The sequence below is a fragment of the Channa argus genome, chromosome 9 (genome assembly GCF_033026475.1).
Source record: "Channa argus isolate prfri chromosome 9, Channa argus male v1.0, whole genome shotgun sequence".
In the NCBI taxonomy this organism is placed as follows: domain Eukaryota; kingdom Metazoa; phylum Chordata; class Actinopteri; order Anabantiformes; family Channidae; genus Channa; species Channa argus.
Genome location: NC_090205.1, coordinates 22,283,509 through 22,306,206, shown reverse-complemented (window position 1 = coordinate 22,306,206; position 22,698 = coordinate 22,283,509). Strand labels below are relative to the sequence as shown.

At 38.6% G+C, this 22,698-nt stretch overlaps 1 protein-coding gene across 6 annotated transcripts in view; it reads right to left on the bottom strand.

Moving 5' to 3' along the window:
• Positions 1 to 22,698, bottom strand: part of adarb1b (adenosine deaminase RNA specific B1b) — a 112,594-nt gene that overhangs the window by 62,904 nt on the left and 26,992 nt on the right. For 5 of the 6 annotated variants that reach the window (XM_067515077.1, XM_067515072.1, XM_067515076.1 and 2 more), the window contains exon 2: positions 7,655 to 7,726. The exons of the other annotated variant lie outside the window; for it this stretch is intronic. The gene's annotated coding sequence lies outside the window, so the exon portion shown is untranslated. The remainder of the gene's footprint in view (positions 1 to 7,654; positions 7,727 to 22,698) is intronic. 6 annotated transcript variants of the gene reach the window in all.

Sequence of the window (22,698 nt, the reverse complement as noted above, 5' to 3'; positions counted from 1 at the left end):
TTAGCAAATTGAACATATTTTATAGTCTACATTACGTGCCTATTCAGAGACCACATAAATCATAACACCAAGTTATACTATGGCTTTAGTTGACATAAGAGGGGAAAAAAAAAACACGGAATACATCTCTGACAGATGGCACTTTCTAAAACACAGACGTTGCTGGGAATGTATTTCAGGTGGCATGTAAGCTTTTCAAGACAGCTTGTCTGATTATATTTGTTTTGGGTTTATGTTTGAGGCCACAGTTTGAAGTGGAGGCAGCTACTACATGCAATAAATTATAGTTTAGATTTTTACACATACATCCAAGCTAGAATTGATGCCAGTCTTACTGTGATTACCCCGACCGAGAGTTGACCACAAGACTCATGTCTTATTGCAATCCAGACACATCTCATTGTGTCTCTGACTGAGGGGTCTTTGGTCTAGATTTGAAATTATCTCCAGAAAATATTGTTTCTGAACAACAGATAACCAACGGTACATGCATGATGGATTTTGATTACTGTGAGGCGCTTCCATATATGGCACTATGCTGCTTTATCTGTTCGCATGTCTGTATCACACAGGCTGATCTGAGGTAGATGAATCTGTAATCATCTTGCTAATAATTGGTATTAACACATTTTGTTCAGTGTTGCATTGTGAATGCATTTGTATGTTAATATGTGTGTTTTGCATTTGTATGTAAAGCAGTTCAAGTCAATATCACATAAAGAAAAGATAGCTAGGTATGGTATATTCCATACAAAATAAATGATAAGCTCAGTAGCGGATCAGTGGAGGATTAGTTTATCCGCAAATTCAAATTCAACCTTCATATACAGTACATTGCCGTGAAAAACAAAAATTTAGTGATAAATGCAGTAAGCCCAACGTTTTGGTGCATATGGGTAAAAAATATGAAAAATATATAGAATAACAGAATAAATACAATTAACAATTCAATTATGTACAGGGTTTTCTCTACCATAAAAAGTTTTAGGCGCAGCAAACAATAGGCATAATAGATACATAGTGTTTGCTTTGTTAATCACCTGAAATAATGGCAGCCATAGCAGGTGAAGAGAATGAAATAATACAAATGAAAGGTCAGTGGTACCTCAGTGATATGAATATAGTAGAAAATAATTTTCTTACCCCTCTTACCCGTCTTTGTTTGCAGGCTTCACATTAATAATGTAACACCCTGCCTACATTATCGTAGCATTAGCCACTTATTAGCAACCACTTGCGTGTTGGAGGTGTTCAGGGACAGAGTGTAAGGCACCTGTTTTTTGGAAGCGTACTGTGGGGATTATGCAATTGCTTTGGATGAACATTACATTTTTGTTATTGTTGTAAAACTGCTCCATTGTTATTCACAAAAATTTTACGATATGTAAACAATGATAATCCACATTTTGCATTCTGTTTTAATGAAGCTCTAAATTAATATACTATTTTTAAATCATGCTTCTTTCTTGAGTTCCTGTAAACATAAATATTGAGTAAAATCATGAATCCAGATAAAATGATTGGGCCATTTCGCCCAGCCCAATAGCACCCAAATATTTCTGTGAAGCTCCTTAAGCTGGGTGAATGTAAAAAAAATGTGGCATTTAGGTGGCATGAATGAAAGTAAATACAATGTAGTTCAATGCTGCTAGCAGCTAATAACTCACCTCTTCATGCTTCAAATGTGTCCACTCTGTCAGAATCACTGGGACATTAACACTGATACTTCCGCAAATATTCCACTACAAGTCACCTTAGATCCTTCAAATACACAGTATTTACCAATGACGAGTTCACCTCCAACTTCTACTGCTTGCACCTTTATGTTGCACAAATGTTCCTTTCCATCATCAGAGTCTCTGTGAATATAATGTGTAAGTGGACCGAAAAATGGAAGAGAAGTTTGAGGATATTCAGTTTGTCCAAAAAACATAAACACACCTTGAAAAAAAAAAACATGATTTCTGAGCATGGTAATGTGTAACGGCATAAAGTAATAACTAGTAATAATGCTGAACTTATGAAGTAATATGAAGTAATAAAAAAGTAATATGTAATGTGTAATGCATTATTTTGGCAAGATGCTGACTTCTGAAAAAACTTGAGTATTTGTCCAATAGTATTTGAATATCTCTCAAACACGTTTGCCGTCACGTTAAAGATTCTGCATGGTTGCAGTTATTCTCCGTTATATATTTTGTCCACTGTAGAGAACAGAAAAATGTCAAAAGTCAACTATAAATGCTGTAACTTTCTATCGTTCAACTGTACATGTAATCAGTGTTTCCCCTGGAAATTATTTCAGGCGCAGTGGCAAATAGACAATATAGGGGGCCTCAATTAAAGCCCTCTGCGATGTGCTCCTCTAACAGGCTGTCTATGCTGACGGCATATATGGAGTATATATTCATGCCAATCCTGGCAGCTTGTCAGCCCTAATGTCACTGCTCTGCACTGTAAACATCACATGCATCGTATGCACACACCTGCAGAACAAAAAGGCCACGGCGGAGCAGACAATAACTTCGGTTTTGTTCATACAAATTCCTTCCTGCAGGGTTGTGTGGAGGTGTGATCATGTTTGTTTGTGTTTTAGAATGTAACTGCTCTGTAAAGTTCAGAAAAGAACGTTTGATTTCTCTAATTTAAGTTTCTGTTCTCACTAAAGCCGTCCCTCTCTTTATTCACTCACTATGTCACTCTACCTCTGCTCTTGCTCTCACTGAGCTGGGAAAGAGGGGACAGCTGCTTGTCTGTGTAGCACTTTGCGATTTGCTGACAAATGTAAAGTGCTATATAAATAAATATTATTATTAATATTATTAAGGAGCGGGCAGCTGTAGCTCAGTTGGTAAAGGCAGTCATCCACAGACCACAGGTTGAGTGGTCTGATTCCCGGCCCTGGCTATATGTCGAAGTGTCCCTGGGCAAGACACGGAACCCCTAACAGCCCATTGCCCTCCCTAGCTGTGCAGTGCCGGTCCAAGCCCGGTAGAAATTGGGGAGGGTCCTTATTATGTCCTTATAATGTTTAAGGACATTTGTCAACTGACAAATCATCCAGCCTTTAGTAAGTCAACATCCTCTGTCTCATTGCAACTGCTGGTACTCATTCTTCAAGTGAAAAGAGAGTGGGGTGGATGTAGGACAGGCATTGAAGCTTGGGGACATCAACTTTTACTTTACTTTGTTTATTTGAACAGGAACAATGCACATTAATCAGCATTTCTGTAAATCTGCCACTTTTAGCTGTTTAGCTAATTTTCAACTGTAGCCCCTGGGCACGGTGTTAAATGCCAAGTAAAACAACAACAACGGCTCTCGGATCCCTTCGTACCTACCGAGACGTTAAAAAGACGCAGATTGGTTGTGAAATATTGTTAAAACATTGCGTGTCGTGTAAGCACGGGGGGTCTCGGTAGGGAAGGCCGACATGCTTGTAGCGTAGAGGAAACACTGTGTAATGATAGATTTACCACTCGCTGGACACTTGACTTCAGAGATAGAGACGAAAGCAGCTCCTCATTTCTAGCCAATGACAGATAATTTTGCCAGCTAAAATAAAAACTGTTGCATGCAGTTTTTAATGTTAATCAAACATGTTAACAGTATGCAGCTTACATTAGAGAAAACCACTATTCTATGTATGTGGTTCCACCATCTAAAATCATGATTCTTTTTTACTAAAACCCCACTCACACCATGTCCATGCATGTACAAGATCCAAAGCTCAAGATTCAGTCAATGTTCTTAAGCTAAGAGTGGACAATTGGAGAGGTTTTAATGAGCAGTAAGTTAATTTATAAGCAAAAATACCAAATGTTACTAAATGTGTATTTAGCATTTAAGTAAAAAATGGAACATTTACATAATTTACATGGACTATTTATATCCAAAACATCAGTATGTGCCTCAGAAACTCAGCATCAGTCAGGGTCTATTGGACTTCACACATAGTCAAAATGCCACAAGTGTATAATCATACCCACACTGTTTTACACAGCATGTCAGTGATGGAATAATACCACCTAAGCCCATCATTTATCCAGGAAATACACAGAACCAAAGTAACAAAGAAATGTAAACACCAGTCTTCCACTGTAATAATATGAAGTTTAATCACTGTTCCAGATACAACCAGTACCGTCTGGATTTTGTACGGTGGAAAACAGATGTCACCGAGATGGTAACCAGACTGACTCTGCTTGGTTGAGTCTACACTATCAGTGATAGCAGCCAGCATTGCAGTTTCGCTTCAATGACTTCATTGTTTTTGCATCTGGTCACTGCTCCCACTTCCAGGTTCCTAAACAATTGTGAGCTTTGACACCAGATCCCTCCGTCTTTTTTCAGGTCAGGGGCGCATGGGTGGAGGGAAACCAGAGTACACATACACACTACTTGAATAACAACAGCTAGGAAGGGTAAAAAACAACTGTGAGACACACAGACTTCATGTATTAATACATGCGAAATAGTTGTAGACCAGTCCGGCTGCTGTGTTGTGAGAACTTCAGAACAGAAATAAGCTAAAACAGAGTGACAGATGTATATCAATCAAAACATATTAGAACATTTATTGTAAGATACTTTAGAATGTTAATCTTTCGTCATGACTGGTAAAGACAGAAAAGTCAATCAGCAGCTTCCCAAAAGCAACATCACAACTACATTGTCTTTGAACAAAAGCCAAAGCAAAGTATTTATGTCTCTTTGATAGAGAAACTGCATCTTCTTTACACCTTAAGCCAGTTCCTTTGATTTGTAGGGAGTTTTGTTGACCACGGTTGTCTCTGACGTTTTTCTGTGGCATCCAACTTTGAGAAAAAACCTGGGACTGTCATAGGTAATTAATAAAAGGCAAATTTAAAAAAAAATTATAAAGCAGAGGGAAATATCTTTTGTTACTAAGGCAGTGCAGCATTTTAAAGTCTCTGTGTGTTTATGTCAAAAGCCCATTTCAGACACATTTCAGGTCCGGACATTGGCCGGAGTTGCTGTTTGAGCCAGAAGCATCGTCGCACTGAAAAACTCTGATTTGTGTGAGGAGTGGTGCATGTCGAAGACACAATATGACAGTAAAAGCATGCAGTGGGAAACACTGTGACATGAAAGCCGTGCCACTCAAAAATAGAAACATCAGCAACATGCCCATTCGCTCACATTAAAGCCATCTGACTCTGACCTTTCCACTCTCACAGGTGAAGTTCAGTACGTGTGAAAACGGCTAAAGTGTGTCTTCATACTGCAGAAATTAAGGTAAAAAAAAAAGTGACAAGATTTCAGGCGTGTTCAACCACAAAGCAGACCTTCTCTGACCCTAGCACCACAACACACAATCCTAAAGTTGTAAGTTTAGCTCTAGGGCTGATCATCATTATTCTTCCAGCAGGTCCCATTTCACTGATGTGCTGCTAAGATGCACAAACTACTTTTTGCCTATGACACAGATGAAATATGGCTGGCCTATTTTCTGGTGGTGTAAAGATTAAATCATCCGAGGCAGCCACCCTTTCCAGCAACAACAAGAGAAACATGATTAAATACGTAAGGTGTCTTATTACCGCACACAGCTCTCATCTTTCACTCACTAAAGATCTGACACCGTATTATGCAATATATCACAGCCATCAATATATCTGCAACAATGCTACCAAGACAAAAAGTGCTTTGGGGCATGAAGATTTAAAAGTGAATTCTTAAAACGCCTAAAAGCAACATGATTTGTTGAGGGATTGGACATTGCTCAGTTTTCGTCACTTGATGTTTAGTATTGATCCAGACATTTAAAATAGACCAAATGCATCCAATTAACCTACCTTTCAATTTTACACCTTATGCTGTGAACTTTTAATGAAAACACAATAACTAATCGACAGTATAGGCATCACTTAAAACAAAAGAACTCCCACAGCCTTGTCAATGGCCTGTCTTACACATCACACTCTGGATGAGTGTTGGCCATCTTGCCAGCGCTGCACTAAATACTGTATTCATTACACTAATGGAGGTGAGGGGAAAGCAGGAGGGCAAGACGCCATGAATTCTGTCTCTAGCCACACAGGGCAAAGGAATGTGGATACCCTAAACACTCACAAATGTCAGCACACACAGAACAGGACATTGGCTAAGAATTCAGCGTTAACAATTACGGAAATTAACAACAGGTTTCGCACGTCTGCAGGCAAAGGCCTGTTGTGCAGTTTGGCCATGTAAGCAAACAAATATGTTCTTACATTGCCACATCCAAAATATGTGTTGTGTTTGGGGCTGGTAACAAGCTGATGCTAGTTGTGATGTCTGTGATTTAGGAGTTTACGAGTGACAGAAAGGCAAAAAAAAATATTAATTTTCTTCTCCATCTTTACTCTGGAAAAAAATAGAGTAAATATGCAAAGTCCACCATGCAAAGACAGCATAGTGCATTAACCTAGTGCCAATAGGCATAGACCACATGTAGCAGCCTGCAGTGATCAGAATCTTCTCAAGGCAGCCCTTTCTTCTCTACCTGACAGTTCCTTCCCCCTGGCCCCCAGCAGGAAAATGGAGACTATTAAGAACAGTGCCTAAATGTCTTCTCTTGTCAATAACACTGACTGTGTCTGAGCTGTCCTTAGCTTTCCAGGAACAATAACTGCTCCATGTAGGGCCAGGAATTAATTACATTCATTTAAAATTTTTTTAAACATGTGAAAACTGAATTTTTCTGAGGTTACGACAGTAATGTCAGCTGTAACTACCTATCTGTGTTGGCTTTGCTAGTCAAAGTCCGTATTTTATTTTTGTCTTATTATTTAATTTGATTTTAATGTTGAACTGTGGTATTGCAATATCATCATTTATACAGTTTCCGCAAACTACTATACTGTGATATAGTTTAACTTAGTGAAAGTCTATATAATTCACTCCCACATCTACTGATGAAACAAATTTTGTCTTGTGTAAATGCATTGGCACATAAGAAAGGGACATTAGTGTATTATAATGCCCTGTAATTAATCATCCTTATTCATCCAACAAAGCAGGGATTTTCTGAGATTCAAGTGAACAGAGGCTAAATAGAGGAGACAGGCAAAGAGACACAAAGAGGGATGGAGGAAGAGTTGAGGATCCCCTGATATTTGAGCCATTCTAAAAATAGCCTCATTGGAGCTGAGATATGAGCTGTACTCTTCCAAGACCTCAGAGAACAAAGAGAGACAAAAGAGCGAGAGCCAACGTAAGACTGAACACAGAGGGTGATGCGAGGTGGCATCAAGTAACAACACTGTTTCTGGACTTTGAATAGAAACCTCCTTTATTTTTCATCCTTGGTAATGGTAATGACTTCTCATTCTGCCATCGTTCAGCTGGCCAAGTCCGGGTTTTCAGAGATGTGCAGTCAGCAGACTTCCACTTAGTTATAATTTATTTCATTCATTAGATTTATTTGAGCAAAGACAACAATTTGCAACAAAAAACATTTGAGATTTATTTTAAATGCAATTCTTATTTCCTTCTTGCATGTCTTCTTTGGAGTCGTTTGATTCATCGTTCTCACCGACATACAATCCACCTATTGAACTGTTTGCAATGTTAAGTCATCTAGGAATGTTACTGTTGAACCTGTATGAGTGCAAGCCAAATGCTAGAAATGTCACATTTCTGTACTCACTGTTCCACTGAGTAGTCAAGGGGATAGCTCTTTTATGTGCCAAGCCTCCGCAATTCACAAATGCCACAGCTCCTGCAGGAAAAATAAAAGGATTAATATTTTATCTGTGAAAAGTCTCTGTAAAGATCAAAGATCACATTAACCCATTAAGACTGGATGCAGCATTTACGTGTATAAGAGCAGGAGCAACATTTGTGCGCTTCTACCTTTAAAGCTGAATGCAGTGTGTGCATTTTTAGACATGTCAGTGCAGAGGGTGCCTAGGGTCTTAATGGGTTAAAATAACAACACATTTTAAATAAATACATTTGATTCTTTCATGTGAACATTGCATCAATCTACAAGATATTATTGAAAAATTATTGAATGGGTCTGTTTTAAAATGATCCTAAATAAAATCCTTCATTCTCATTTAAACACTAAAATAATGAGCCAAACGTGGTTATATTGGTTCTGGTTAAATGCATGTCCTAAAATACTGCACACAGTCAGCTACTTTGGGCTCAGCGTAGATTCAGACATTAAACACAAAGTGTTTGCTGGGCTTGGGTCTGGTTCAAAAATGCAGCCCTACCCATGCTGTGCTGCCTGTATAACCTTAACCCCCCCACCATTCTGAAAAAGGGGCAAAATGTGCAAGTAGTCAGAAGGGCGTCAGATCGCAATAGAATAAGAAGAAAATGCTGGGCTACACCCTCCTCAGTCTGTGACAGGAACCTCGGCTCTAACTACCACAGGCCACAGCAGAACCACAACACAGCGGCACTTAAAAGATAGTGGCAGCCAACTGCTAAGACATCCACAGAGGCATAGGAAAGGAGAACAGAAGCTGCCCCATTGTCCTATTACATTAGTTACCGTGTTTCCTATGTTACAGACACAAGGGCAGATGGATATCTTGAAAACAAACAAATGGAGGTGACACTGGCGAGGTTCAATATGGACAGAGCTCGAGTGGCAGGCTTCTAAATAAATTAAAGTCAAGTTAGTTGTTTCACACCAACCGAGCTGCTCCTCAACAGTGACAAACAGAACACAAGGTCAAATGATACAAGAGCATCACACCAACTACCGATAACAGGTAACATACACGTGCTTTGGACATACTTGCACCTTGCAGTCCAACAGAGTAGTTAAACATTGGTTTGTCCCTTTAAAAAAAAGCTTGTGGGCTCAGTGTTATGGGCCATATGGTATCCAGCATGGGCATATGGGTGGCTTGGTAGGAAAAAAGACAATGTCTGTCTCCTGCATCCTCCAATGTCGTGTGTGTGTGTGTGTGTGTGTGTGTGTGTGTGTGTGTGTGTGTGTGTGTGTGTGTGTGTGTGTGTGTGTGTGTGTGTGTGTGTGTGTGTGTGTGTGTGTATTCGTATTCAAAACACCGACCAAGGAGCTGACACTAGGATTGCACTTGCACAGGAGTCACCTTTCTCAAAGTTAGCCTCAATTTACATATTTTGGCATGAATCTGATACTGCAACTCTCTATAATTAGACTAATAAGAAGCATATTTAGCAGTATATTTAGACTAATAGCTATGCGGCAGTAATCAGAGATTGACTTTTGTACATTGGAATTCTGCAAAACCAAAATACCAAACAATACCAATGTCCTTGACACAATGTTATTACATATTTGAACCAAGCACAACATGTAGCTGTGGCTCCATGTTAAGAATAACAAGAAATCAGCAATGAAGCAGGACACGGAACGTACGAGGGCTTTGGTTGGTTTTTGTTAATACTGTGTAAGATCTGTTACATAACCCAGCAGGGAGTTGCTATGACTCACCTTGTATTCTCTCCCTTCTGTGTCTTGTGATCAAATAATGCAACAGAAGAGGAGCAGGACAGGCTACGCTAGTACTTAAGCTGTCTAGTCTCTCAGGGCACATGGGTATGGATGTGCTAATTTTGCTGCAATATATTCATCAATGTGAGTTTTTTAACCATCAACTGCCACTGATGTGTGCCCTGGGGATGCTGTCTTGCATTCCACCACTACTAATGCAAAGAAAGAAAACTGAGGGCTACTGGTGGCAGCAGAGGTTAAAGGCTGCATGATTATGTGAATAAGCCACATTGCATTGTGTATGATTTGCAACTACAATATAATGATGGCACTCGGTTAATGCACTATGCTGTCTTTGCATGGTGGACATATTTACTCTGTATTTTTCCCAGAGTGAAGCTGGAGAAGAAAATAAACATTTTTTGCCAGCTCTGCCTTTCTGTCACTCCTAAACTCCTAAATCACAAACTAGCATCAGCTTTTGTGATATAAGGCATAGTGGTATTTTGGGACACAAATTCTTGTTACTCTCCTTTCGCACATTATTATTATTATTATTATGTCATTGCAACTTTCCTTAAGTACATAATTATTGCGTCCTCATGTACACAATTATTCAATTAAACTGCAGCCAACATTGCAATTGAGATTTGATTAAATATGCAGCACTACATCTATGTATGAAAAAAAAAAAAATCTTGGTGTAACAGTGCATCAAGTTGCACTATTTTGCTAAAATTGATTGATATAACTTGCATCCCAGAAATGACCCTTGCCTTCTCCCAGCAGTAGGAAACCATCCGCATTATGTGGTTCATCCTGACTCATTTTCACTAAGATGCTAAGTCTGTTACAAAATCTACAGCAGCTGCAATTCTTATAGAAAACAGCTCCTGATTCAGTGTTTTTTGCCCAGACTCTGCAATCTTAGTGACAACCACTGCTGTTCCACTTGAGCAACCCAACACGGTGGCAGATGTCACTCCTGATAAATTTTAAGACAGCACCACTGGTAAGCAGTTTAATGTTGATTAGTCAGGAACAAAATGCTTAGGCTGCTGATTCTTAAATGAGCTTTGCACATCCTGTAGCTTCTTACAGTAATTTGTGAAACCTAAACCCAAAACAGATTTTCAATTGCTGGTAATGGAGTCTGCCTGAGGCTAATCCCAACTTTCAACACAGTGCAATTAACCCTGATTCCACAGAGTGAGAAGCTCACCTGCATTTCTAACAGTGTTAAATGATCTGTGTTTGTTCATTTTAGGTAGCAGAGGAGATAATGTATGTGTGTTCATAACTAGAGCTCCTTTCAAAAGCACTGGTAAGGAGCTGCTTTTATAACAATAAATACAAGAAAAAAGCAACAAGCCTATATGCCCAGGTCTCCATGGACACAAACTCACCGTGAGAAAGAAAAGCCAACGATGACAGTAAATATTTTTACAGAGATACTCCAGGTGTCTCTAATGTGGTTCTGTAAACTCAGTTTTCTTCTGAGTATACCACCTACAAAAAAAACACCCCAGTGCACTTTTATAAAGCACTGCAAGCCTTCCCTAATAACCTGACAGCAGGGCCAGACCTGGCATATCTGCAGAAACAATGTCAGTAGGGCATTCAGACAGCACACACTTTTTATGGTCTTAGTGGTCTGATGGGGTGATCTGAAAAGCGTGTTCGGCATGGCTACATTAAACTCCTTACCTGCCCATTCTGCCTTTAACTACTCCCATTTTTTAAAAACAACTACTCAATGATGACAATAAATACAAACACACAATCACACACACACACTTTATTGAATGTGTAAAAATGAGCTAACACTGCTAGAGTCAGATATGTCCTCACAATATGTGGAAAAGCAAGCTCACAAATCTGGTGTTCCAGCACTGCTCTCCCCACAGCCTGGGTCTACACTGTAGCGTTGCCCTTCGTAGGGTAGGATCGGGCGGTGAGGCAAATTTGGCATAGTGGCCAACAGTGCTACAGCAACTTCAGCATTGATCATTTCAATGCGTGATCGTTTCCTGTAAGTACCCAACCTTTGTTAATGTGTCCTTTGTTTTGACCAATGTTTTGCTCTCGGTTTTTTTCTGCCCTCAATTCCCTAAAAGATCAGATATCTTATTATTGAGTCAGTTAATAATCAACAATCAGAAGGATCTAAATTTCTAACCTTGCCTTAAGATTCCCATTGCATATTACCCCAGGTGAAACTAACCGGCTGTGGTAGAGATAGATGAGTGCAACAAAACTTTAGTATGCTTCAAGATAATTATGCAGATGGTATGACAGCTGATGGCTTTTACGCCTGTTGACTGCCAAAAAAAACTTCACTTCTGAAAACTGAAGTCAGGGATTAGGATGGAAGTCACATACTGTTTGAAGTTTGTGCTGGAGGATGGAATGACTCACTCTTACTTAAACAAAATGCTGCTGCAAAATTCTCTTTGGGAAATCCTCTTCTAGTTTTTGTGTGTGTTGGGATAAAACTCCTCCATTCTTTGCATTAACGGCATGTGATCAAAGCTGCCTTGTTAATATAATGATGTGACATGAAAGCGACACTGATGCAAGATCAAAATTAAACAATGTGCCAAGTTAACCAAATACTTTAAGCACAACATGTTGTTTTTCAAGATTAGCCCATCCTGAGGCCAAAATACATCAGGGATGAAAATCAGCTTTTATAAACTCAATATCTGCACATGTTTATGAGTAGCCAGTGCAGCGAGCCTACCCTATTTATTTCTCCTCAGATATTGTCTTTTTCCCTGACCCATCTGGGGTTTTTTTTTTTTTGCTTGCTCAGAAACAACAATAAAAAAAAAAAAAAAAACTTTTGACTTCCCTGACACTTCTGTTGACAGCTTTGTGTATATTGCCAGTGCTCGTGGCAGTAAACATTTCAGCCTAACCCCCACAAGGAAATACAGCAGGATCAGTTTTAGCTGATCCATGTTGAAATGCCAAAAGTAGACGAAAACAATAAATAAAACTTATGAATAAACAATATGAATCCTTGCATTAACAAAGAAATAGAGCTAACACCAGCAACTATAGCAGCTATTGTTCTGTTTGATATGGAAATGTAAAGGTTGGCTTTTCTATATAGTGTGCTTGTTTTTTTTTTTTTGACAAGCATAAATACAGATGTAGCCACTGAAAGTGTCATGGTGTTTGTGTGGGGTATGTCCGCGGTACCCTACTGGAGGGGTTCCATCAGGAATGAGTGTGTAATTCAGAAAAAAGCTCATTAAATCCAACCTGCAGTTCATCTTTTCAGCCACCAGGCATCGGAAAGTGTTGTCCTTGTCTCCAGTCCAAAGTACTGAATCCTACTCTCTGTGGATGCATTAACAACTTCTTGGTAAAAACTAGTTTAAATCTGATCGATCACACAGCTGCTGTCATAACCTCGTGTTGATGTTGACTTTGTGAGGTGATGTGGTGGACATAAGACGTCTCTGTCTCTTTAACAAAGGTCTGGATGAGATTACATTACTCTTTCATACATGTTCAGGCATCCTTGCTCTTAAAAGGTTCATGAGCAACTAAATAGCAGAATGATTTTGAAGGGAACATCTGATATTTGGATTATAGCCCCCTGGAACATGTCTTTAACGAATGAATCAATACATTTACCCACAGACATGTGAACACTTGTCTGTCACTCTACCAGAGTAGCGAGCTCGTAAAGTGTGGCGCTTTACTGACAGATTTGTGAGTTCGATTTCAACGTTGTTCCAAAAGCCAGCGATTAATCAGCCTTATGATTAATGAATGTTTTCATTCTTTATTAACATAAGTTCTCTCTTCCACTAGTTTTAAGGACAGGTCTAGAGATCATCAGTGTTGGACAACCTACACAGACGATCGTGGTGACAAATTCTGTGCTTTGTAATAGATTGTGTGTAAATGTTGTTAAAATGTTACGTGAATTACTTGGATTCACTTTTATTCATCATGGGCTGCGGTCGTGTTTTAATGTGCGTGGTTTTGGTGTCAGATTAACTGAAGAAGCTCCTCTACAGCCTTTCCTCAGCCTGACTTCTGTATATTTGCATTTAAAGCAACACTTTGAAATTGGGAAGGCAGAAATAGCACAATATCCTAAAAATTGAATTTACCCTTTCATCAACCCAGTGTACTTAGCCTAGCTTATGGCGGGTTATGTTAGCAAACGTCCCTGATTATTGGCCGGACAGAAGGAGTTTTTCTGATTGGAGTTTGCATCTTCTTCCTGTACTGGTCTGGATTTCCTCCAGATACTCAAGTTTCCTCCCACAGTCCAAAGACATGTCACATTAGCTGTTGACTTTAAATGGCCTTTAGGTGTGAATGTGTGTGAATGGCTGTCTGTCTCTACAGGTCTCTATAAGTGCATTTACAAGGACTTAAGTAACCGGGTTTTAGTCAGCTTTCTCTGGAAAGCTGATTTATTAAGTGACAAGTAACGGGAAAGCTGGATAGCAAAACCGTGCTAGGTGATTAGAGAAACCTGGTTTCCCCAGGGCAGAGAGGGACGATTTCTCTGCCATGTATACACGTAACCAGATTTCTAATTGGCTTTCTCCAATTGCGCAGGTGCGAAACAAAAGGCTGAAGACAGGAACACGCAGCTGAGTGAAAGACTGAATGAAAGTAGAAATCGTCAAGGGGCAATGCCACCTAGTTTGTTAAACAAAGTCTGCCTAAAGTCCAACAGAATATTTATGTAACGCAATGTGTTTGGTACAAGTCACATTTGAGTCCATTCTCTCCCCCTGCACTGCTGTGACACACACACACACAAACAGACACACACACACACAAACAGACACACACACACACAGAAAAGTGAGAAATCTGTGTTTTCTGTCATTATACAGTTGAAATCTGTGCACAAGGCTTCAAAAATAAATCTGAGATGGAGGAGAATTCAGGTTACTCTTCTGCTGCATGTTTGCATGCATGACAATGACTGGGATCAGCTGTTGTTAAAGACAATAGATGGACGTATGAATCTTCTGTACTTGGTACTACTGTTTAGTAAGTACCATTATCCTGTAATTGCCACTAAAAAAAGTTATGTAGGATATCTAACAGGTCAGCCCCTCTAAAGCACAGGTTCATAAACCATCTTAAAAGTCTAATTTATACACTTCAAGCACTTTTAGGTCAGTTTTCAAGCTTTTCCAGCACTTTATAGCTGTGTTAAATTAGATATTTACACAAATAAATAACTACTGAAAATGAAATTATCACTTTTAGAGTCATATTTGAAAAGATAGTATTATGTTATAAACAGCCACAATGAATTCCTCAAAAGCAGAAGAAATTAAAATACAGACTTGACAAATAATTTTCAATACATTTGTTTCTGAAAAATTTAAAAAATAAAAACATTTGCCTCTGAATTGTGTGAATCAAAGCAAAACTAAAAGTTGCATTATACACTGATAAGCCATATCATTATGACCACCAGTGCAATCGAATGTAATCCAGCGAAGTAGCTCTGCCATGAATTCTAAACTTCTAAATTTCTTATTTGTTATGTTGAAAATGTCATAAAGGTGATAATTCTACTATGTGTTTATTATTGTGGTGGAGTTGTCCTGAAGAGCATTATATTAGGACATGGTTTTGGCCATGCGGGGGGGGGGGGGGGCAGGGTCACACATGAAAACAGACAGGCCAATCACAGTCACACGTAGGTGTAACAGTTTTATTTTTAGACAAATGTATTTCTCAGTCTACTGAGCAAACTAACTACTTAGTCACATGCTATTTATTGTGAAGGATAGAGTTACTGTTTCAGGCATTTTCAAGCACTTTATCCAAAATCCAAGCACATTTTACACCAAATTACAAATCAAGCATTTTCAAGGATTAGCTCCTGTACGAACCCTAAAAGCACAACTGTTCATTAAACGTACAGTGGCTTACCCCAATGTTAAGAGGAGACTCGTGACATGGAAACTCTGAGGCTTCATAAAGACGTCTTCATCCATCAAATGAAATCATGTCTGAGAGCTACTTTGCATAACTCAGTCTGCCATAGGCTACACATACTATATACACTCAAATGCACAGTCACCCAATTAACGTATTAACCCTCCAGGTTTATTATTCAGTTTAGATTATAAGTCAGTCACTCATTAGTAAGGAACTAAACAGAGGGGCTGCATTTAAAAAAGGTCATGCTCATTTGAAGATTCAAAGTGGTGAGATTGTTTTAAATGAGAGATTTAACTTTCTAATACATTTTCTAATACCTTTTCAAGAAATTTTAAAACATGCACTTGCTTTGTCATGAGTGTCGACTGATATGCAAAATGAATAATTTCAACGAATTCAAAAGGAATCTAATACATAAAAATATGTATAAAGTGAAGGGGTTCTGAAAACTTGTTATTGTATTTTATTTTCAGCCTGGGTCATAACAGAATTTTACTATTCATGTTAAAGGGTTCATGAATATTCCTGCTAAAAACAATCCAACAGTTGTCAAGACATTCAATTCAAAACAATATTGATGATGCTAAAGCAAATGTAAAGATTTGACCAAATACATAATGGGAACCATAAACGTCCACTACATGACAATCATGACAATGTACATGATAATTGTTGCTGTCTGAGTGTTGTGAATTTCTGTACAAACTTTTACGCCCACCCAGTCTATGTGATAATCTGGAGCTAAATGGTGCATCATCAGACCCCCTTTTAGAGCCATTCTGCCACCATGACAGGTATAAGTCCATTTAAAACATGCACATTTGTGTATAATTTTATGTAAAAAAACTGGCTTGCAGTCAAAGTGAAGAGCGGAGCAGAATACTGTAGCTTCCGATTAGCACGATGTTCACTTGTTAGAAAACAGATTCAAGGTTCAGCTAGTTAACTTCCTCTGTGGCCTGGAGGGTTTAGCAACTGCTTTTCCTCCACTAGTACCAAATGTAAACACAGACAAATAAGGTCCTGAATTAAAAGTAAAAGAAAAAAACTGGGTCCAATCTATAGGTGAGTGAATACTAACTTCAAAAAGAACAAATATAAAGATGATATGCTTAAAGCAGGCAGAATGTTTTAGGTCTTGTAATCAGCCAGTAAAAAATAAGGGATAGTTTAAGGTAAGATAAAGTGCCACAACAAACTTCCGTCAGATGCTCAGATAGAGGGTTAGTCCTTAGCTGCTGCGACTGAGCACGCTGGCCCTTATGGGGCAATCTGACTTGGTCCTTAACACACGTTTTTAGCCATATGGGAAACCGGAGCGCCCAGAGGAAACCTACACAACTCCACAGAGAGAGGCCCTTTCCGATTCGGGAGTTGAAAATAAATAAATAAATATATTACTTTATTTACATATATATATTTTGGCCTGAAATCTCTCTAGAAAATCATTTACTTGGAAACATTTCCTTCAGAATCATTTCCATGACACAACCATCCATTCTAATCAGTCATGTGACTATGAAAACCCATCAAACTGTTTTTCTAAGGAGATGTAAGAGCAGTGGACTGAATACCTCTAGCTAGGTTATTGTCGAGGGTGCTCAGTGTGCTAAACAGCTACACAGGTCAGATAACTTCAGAAACCGAGTCAAGAAGAGCGGAGAAAGGGGCAGTTCTCTTCAATATGACAGCCACAGAATGATGGTGCTGGAGGAGAGGTATACCGTAAGCAAAGAGGGCACTGAGTTCTTGGCAGCAGACTGAGAGAGCACATGCTTGCGTAATGCATTGTAAGCTGTAAAACTAATTAAGGGACACTTTTCTCGCTCTCTCTCCATGATGTAGAACATCGAGCATCTATAGTTGCACAAGTACGGATGTAATTCCCAAATATTAACAGCGTGTTCTGTGAATCTGTTCATAAATATTGATCTATGTGCTTAAACACTCAGCAGGTATATCTGCTGTTGTGAATATCCTAAATCCCCCAGTCCTTGTCCTTTTATAGGGTAGAAGTTGCTATAAATATACTAAGTCAAAAGCACCGTTCTTACTTTTATTGCTGATGCAATTTCTAAATGTTTAACTTCGGTTGGCTGCTAAATGCAAAGAGCATCAGTTTGGATTGAAAAGTTTACTGAAGTTATAGCTCAGCACAAATGTGAGTAAAGGGTATACTTCAGGACTTTTTTTCTAATTATTATTTTAGACAATCGGACAATGTCTGAAACCTCAATGACAGAGAAAAGACTAAACGATGATAGACCTATTGTAGTTTCACTTCCATAATGCAAGCTATCACGCAAGGCAGATGGGGACAAGTGGAAATTTTTGGAGAATGAAGTAAAGCTAATGCAATCTGCTTCCTCTGAATTATCAAACCTTGTAACAACCATAGTATCATAGCAACCCTATTTACATTTGGTTCATCCAAACAACAACAGGGCACGTTTACTTACTACAGGCAGTTGGTGTAGATTAGCGGTTCTTCTGGGAACAATAACAAAACAAGTGCTCTGATGGTTGCAGGGCTATCAAGACTGAGGTCTGGAAGATTTATTTAGACAGAAAAAATGCGGATGGTGCAGATGATTTATCTTCCCCCAAAAGAAAAAAACAAAACAAACAAAAAAAAAAAACGATGGAAATCAACCACTAGCTTAGCAACAGCTTGGGCTGTAACCAGACAATGAGTTAAAAGATGCTGAAACAATTAGAGTCAGATAATTTTCCATTGTTAATTTAAAACATGGATTTTGGCTTGTTGCTTTAAAAGAAAATGATTAAAACCAGTTTGCATAAATATCTTCATGTCTAGTTTTGGGCAAATCAAGTGACTAATTATTCTGATTCTATAACATTTATTTAGACTTTGAGAGGGAAATTTGATCATCTACGTGCAAAGCTGAGACCTCTGTGCTAAACATGGTGCCAAGTAAACATATGGAAGCCAGTAAGGGAGAAGAAGCTGATAGCTGTGTTGTGGCCTGGATGTGGTGACACATGTCTGGGAGTCTGACTATTTTCAAACAGCTTTCTTTTACAACTCAGCCCCACCCTTGCTTTTCTTGCCAAACACACCGGCCACCAGTTAGTGGCACCGACCCTCTTGAGTACCGTTTTGTGCCCAGTCAACAACAGACCCTTTTTATTATTAACCGCTTTAAAGTGAGTTTACAACAGCCAGACAGAACAAAGTGAGAGCTGTAAATAAGTAGAGCTCATCAGATTAATGTGGAGAGACTTGGGTGTGTGTGCGTGTGTCTCTGTGTGTATGTGCGTGTTCGAGTCCACTCTCAGACTCTGCAGAGATACAGTAATTCCCTTAAAGCAAGTGTAATGCAGTGGGTTTTCCTGAGCCATCAGGCCCCTCTTTCTTCCTTTTTCATTCATTTGATGTGCTTCTTCCTAATCTTCCCTGGGCTGTCGACCTCACAGAGATGAAGGACACACTCAACCATTCAGCCATAGCTAGTCATTCACATGGCTAAAAAAGCTTTCCTTGTTCAGTGTGCTTAAGTGTTTGCCTCTGTCTCTGTGTGTGTATGTGTGCATTTTTAACAGTATAATTTACTGCATGATATCAAAGTCACCAGCTGGGGAAGGAAGATTTTCTACATCCAATCCATTGTGGTACTGAATTACAGCTCTGTAATTGAGTGTGGTACTCTACTCAGCTATATTTTGCTACCCATGAATGGGAACTCAGTGATTCAGCAGTGAGTGTTGATGATTCAGTAGCTTAAAGGGGACTGTCACCCATTTTTCATAGCAAAATGTGTTTCTTTCAACCCCTCTAGGAGCTGCCAGGCGCGGCTGGAGTCATGACTTCGTACCTCGGGTGCTTTTGTGGCAAGCTTCCTTTATCAGTACAAAAATCAACCGGGGACAAAAGATGTCACGATAGTGGACTTTCTTACTTTGAGACAACAACCTAAAATTTAACAATATTTTATATCAATTTCTATACCACAGGAAAAAAAAAACTGATGCATGCATGTACTCTGCTATAGATCTGTTTAGTTTGTTAGGTTCTATGTAGTTCACATACAGCTTTAGGCAGTAAATGTTAGGGTTTCATTGCAGCTTCAATCTCCTTAGTTCTCCCTGATCTTTTTACCCCTTTAAGACAGGACTTTAAAATAACTACAATATCTAGTTTACTAAGTTTAGAAATTTTAATTGTAGATTACTGTGATTTAGGCACCACATCTACTGTGAATCTATTTCCTTACCATATTTTCCCATCAACCTAAAGTACCATATGTGCTGTCATCAACAAAAACTATATTGTCTCAAATTCCTCAAACAAGTTTCTAATATAGACCTAAATTGACCAATATAGACTTATTAACTCATGACTAGAGAAAACTAATTCTATTGAACTATAGATGGAAAAATTAAGTAACGTTGCATTAAGTTTTTTAAAATAATGAAGTGAAAGTCTAACCAAAAGTACTTAGATTTGTCAGTGGCTGCTTTTTAATAAAAGAAAGTCAGTTAATTTAGCGAGACAGTGGCTAAGTTGGCCACAAGAGAACAGCAGTGTAAGTGAGTGAGAGGAGGTGAGGCCATATGCGCACCGCAGCAATGTGTGTGTGTGTGCGTGTGTGTGTGTGTGTGAGTGTTGGAGAGATAGCAGGAAAGTGCAACTAGTACCAGAGTATCGATATTGTGGATAATTAGTACTCAGTGTATATTAAAAAGCTATGGAAGACATGGTGTGGGAACATGAAAGCATACTCGACATCTTATTTAGGACAGCTAATTTTGCATTTTATTTTTTGCTGTATATACAATATTTTTTTTTTTTTACACCTCTCAGAAATCCACCAATATTCTGCAGATACAGGCTTTTCCTGCCATTGCGTGTTCATTGTGTGTTTATTTTTAGATTGTTTACCCCAAATGTTGCATGCTTCACTGTCTGAACCTGAAAATCTGTGTAACACAGTCTGAGTCCTGAGCATTTAGTAATTCCCTAGCTGACACGTTTTTGTTTATTGTCACTGTTGTGGCTGAAGTGCCATATGTGCTGTCATTTTCATCTCATACTGTCAAGTGGAGCTGTAAGCACTGTGAAACTAAATGAGCTTTTGCAATGCCAACAGATATTAGCTAGTCTTCTGGATAGAGAAAGCTTAGATCTCAGTTTGTTTCATTTTGGTTGATGTCTGTTAGTGATACTAAACAGGTACAGTATATAAATACAAACCAATATACATAAGCTTCTTGTGAAGTGACATATTGAGTCCTGTAATTCTGACTCTTTTCCGTAATTGTAATAATCTTTAGAGTTCAGGGAAGTTAGGAGTATAAGAACATGTAAGCAGTGGCTAAAATCTCAAGCTCTAATGTCCTTCAACCAATCACATCAGAGACAATTGTACAAAATAAAATCTTACGGAAAAATAAATATTTTACTAAGTTGGACAAAGACGTAAAATTGCATAAGTGTATAAAGGAAGCTACTGAGAAAGCATGCACATGTAACAAGAGTGTTCCCGCCGTTCTTACAATATAGCCATAGGTTCCTGTCAATCCCAACATGCAATTAGAAAATGTATTATTTCTCCAAGTGCTTTCAAAGGCCAGTAAGGCATGGAGAAATGAGAATGCCCTAAGGCTAATTGGTTAAATTAGTGGATAATTGGTGAAATGCCAGGCCAGCGACAGCCATTACTCCCCAAAGGTTTAATTAAAACACAGACAACAAGACAATCCGGCAAAGAGAGAGCTATTTTATTTTTTTTAATTTTAAGATCATGCCTGTTGTCATGAAAGAAAAAAAAAGTGCTTTGACTTGACAACAATGTAACCTGTAAAAGAAGCTGCAAGTGGCTGAGCCTTCAGAGGAGGAAAACACTACAGCGCCAAATACCATTTGTCATTTATGTCAGAGAGCCATAATCATGGGATGTTCCCCAGCTGAGGGGTTGCGACACAGGGACTCAATTTGAATTACACTCCAACAAAGTATGGTGCCCTGAGTGTAAACACATACATAATATCTGTCAGTGGATTGCACTGTACCCACTTAGCAAGGGGCTGATTGCATACAGAACATTAGTTAGATAAAATTGCCCTTTCTAGTCTTTATCATTGTAGTAAAACCAATAGTGGTGTCAAGTGCAAGAAAAGCTGCAGTTGCTCTTATTTCCTTCATCAGTTGTGGTACTTTCAATGTGGCGCTGAACATGTGCCAGAAAGGAAAACTGCTGCCGTGATGATGATTAGCAACTGCTGAATAAAGTCCTTTGTGTCCTATTGCTCTTTATTTCACAACCAAGGCTGCATGAAGCTGTGGCAAATTTGCTAAAGGTTTAAAAAAAATATACAGCTCAAAATAGTCAAGAGCTAAATGAATGAATGTATGACTTTGAACCTAGAACAGACAAAATCCCCTTGTATGTTAATGATTCAAGGTGAAAACTGGAACAAAGATTTTTGACATTTGAGCATATAAGGCCTTCACCCATTGACCAGAGCAAACTAATTATACATTTGAAAACAACATTATTAAAACAGAACGTTATCTTTGGGTGAAAAAGTTTGTATCACCTTATTCTGAAATGGCAACATTTGTACTAGCTGAATTAAATGTTGTGTTCGAGAAAATAATTTCAAAATAACGGGATGCAAATTTTTGCACCCACCTGTACACTTCAGTTTAGTTTCTGGTAATATATACAAGAGGGGAAAAAAGGCATATTATTGTTTTTTTCTAACTTCACTTGCAGTGGTAGAAAAGGCACATTACAATGAAAATATACTATCTCAAGGACACAAATATTACACCCATCTCGTGCCCAAAGATGCACAGCCACACCTCTCTGATTCATCAGTCATAATAAAAAAATAATCAATCTCTGGCTAATAACTAGCTCACTAATGACAGAGGGCATATAACTGTCACTGAGAAATCAATCAAAAGCTTTTTTTTTGGGAGTGTTTGATGGTTACACTGAAAGAGTCATGTCTGGCTGCAAAGGTGGGCACGTCCGAACACACAAACATCCCACAAAATTCAAGCATTGTGTATGACAGAGGCCCAATTCATTGGCTAAATAACTACAAACCCATTTATCACTGCCATAGAGCTATCAAACATTGGCCTCATAAATCATAAAAGCTGTCATCATTGTCTGTGCTCTTGTTAGCTGCCCACAGACTATAAATGAGTGGAGAGAAAATTAATAATATAAGAGTCATTGAGCTGTGGGCATGAGTCAGGTCTCAGCCAGTATCATTGAAATAAATATTTCATCCACTGTGGTCTTTTCCACTGACAGAACAGAACTTTACTCTAT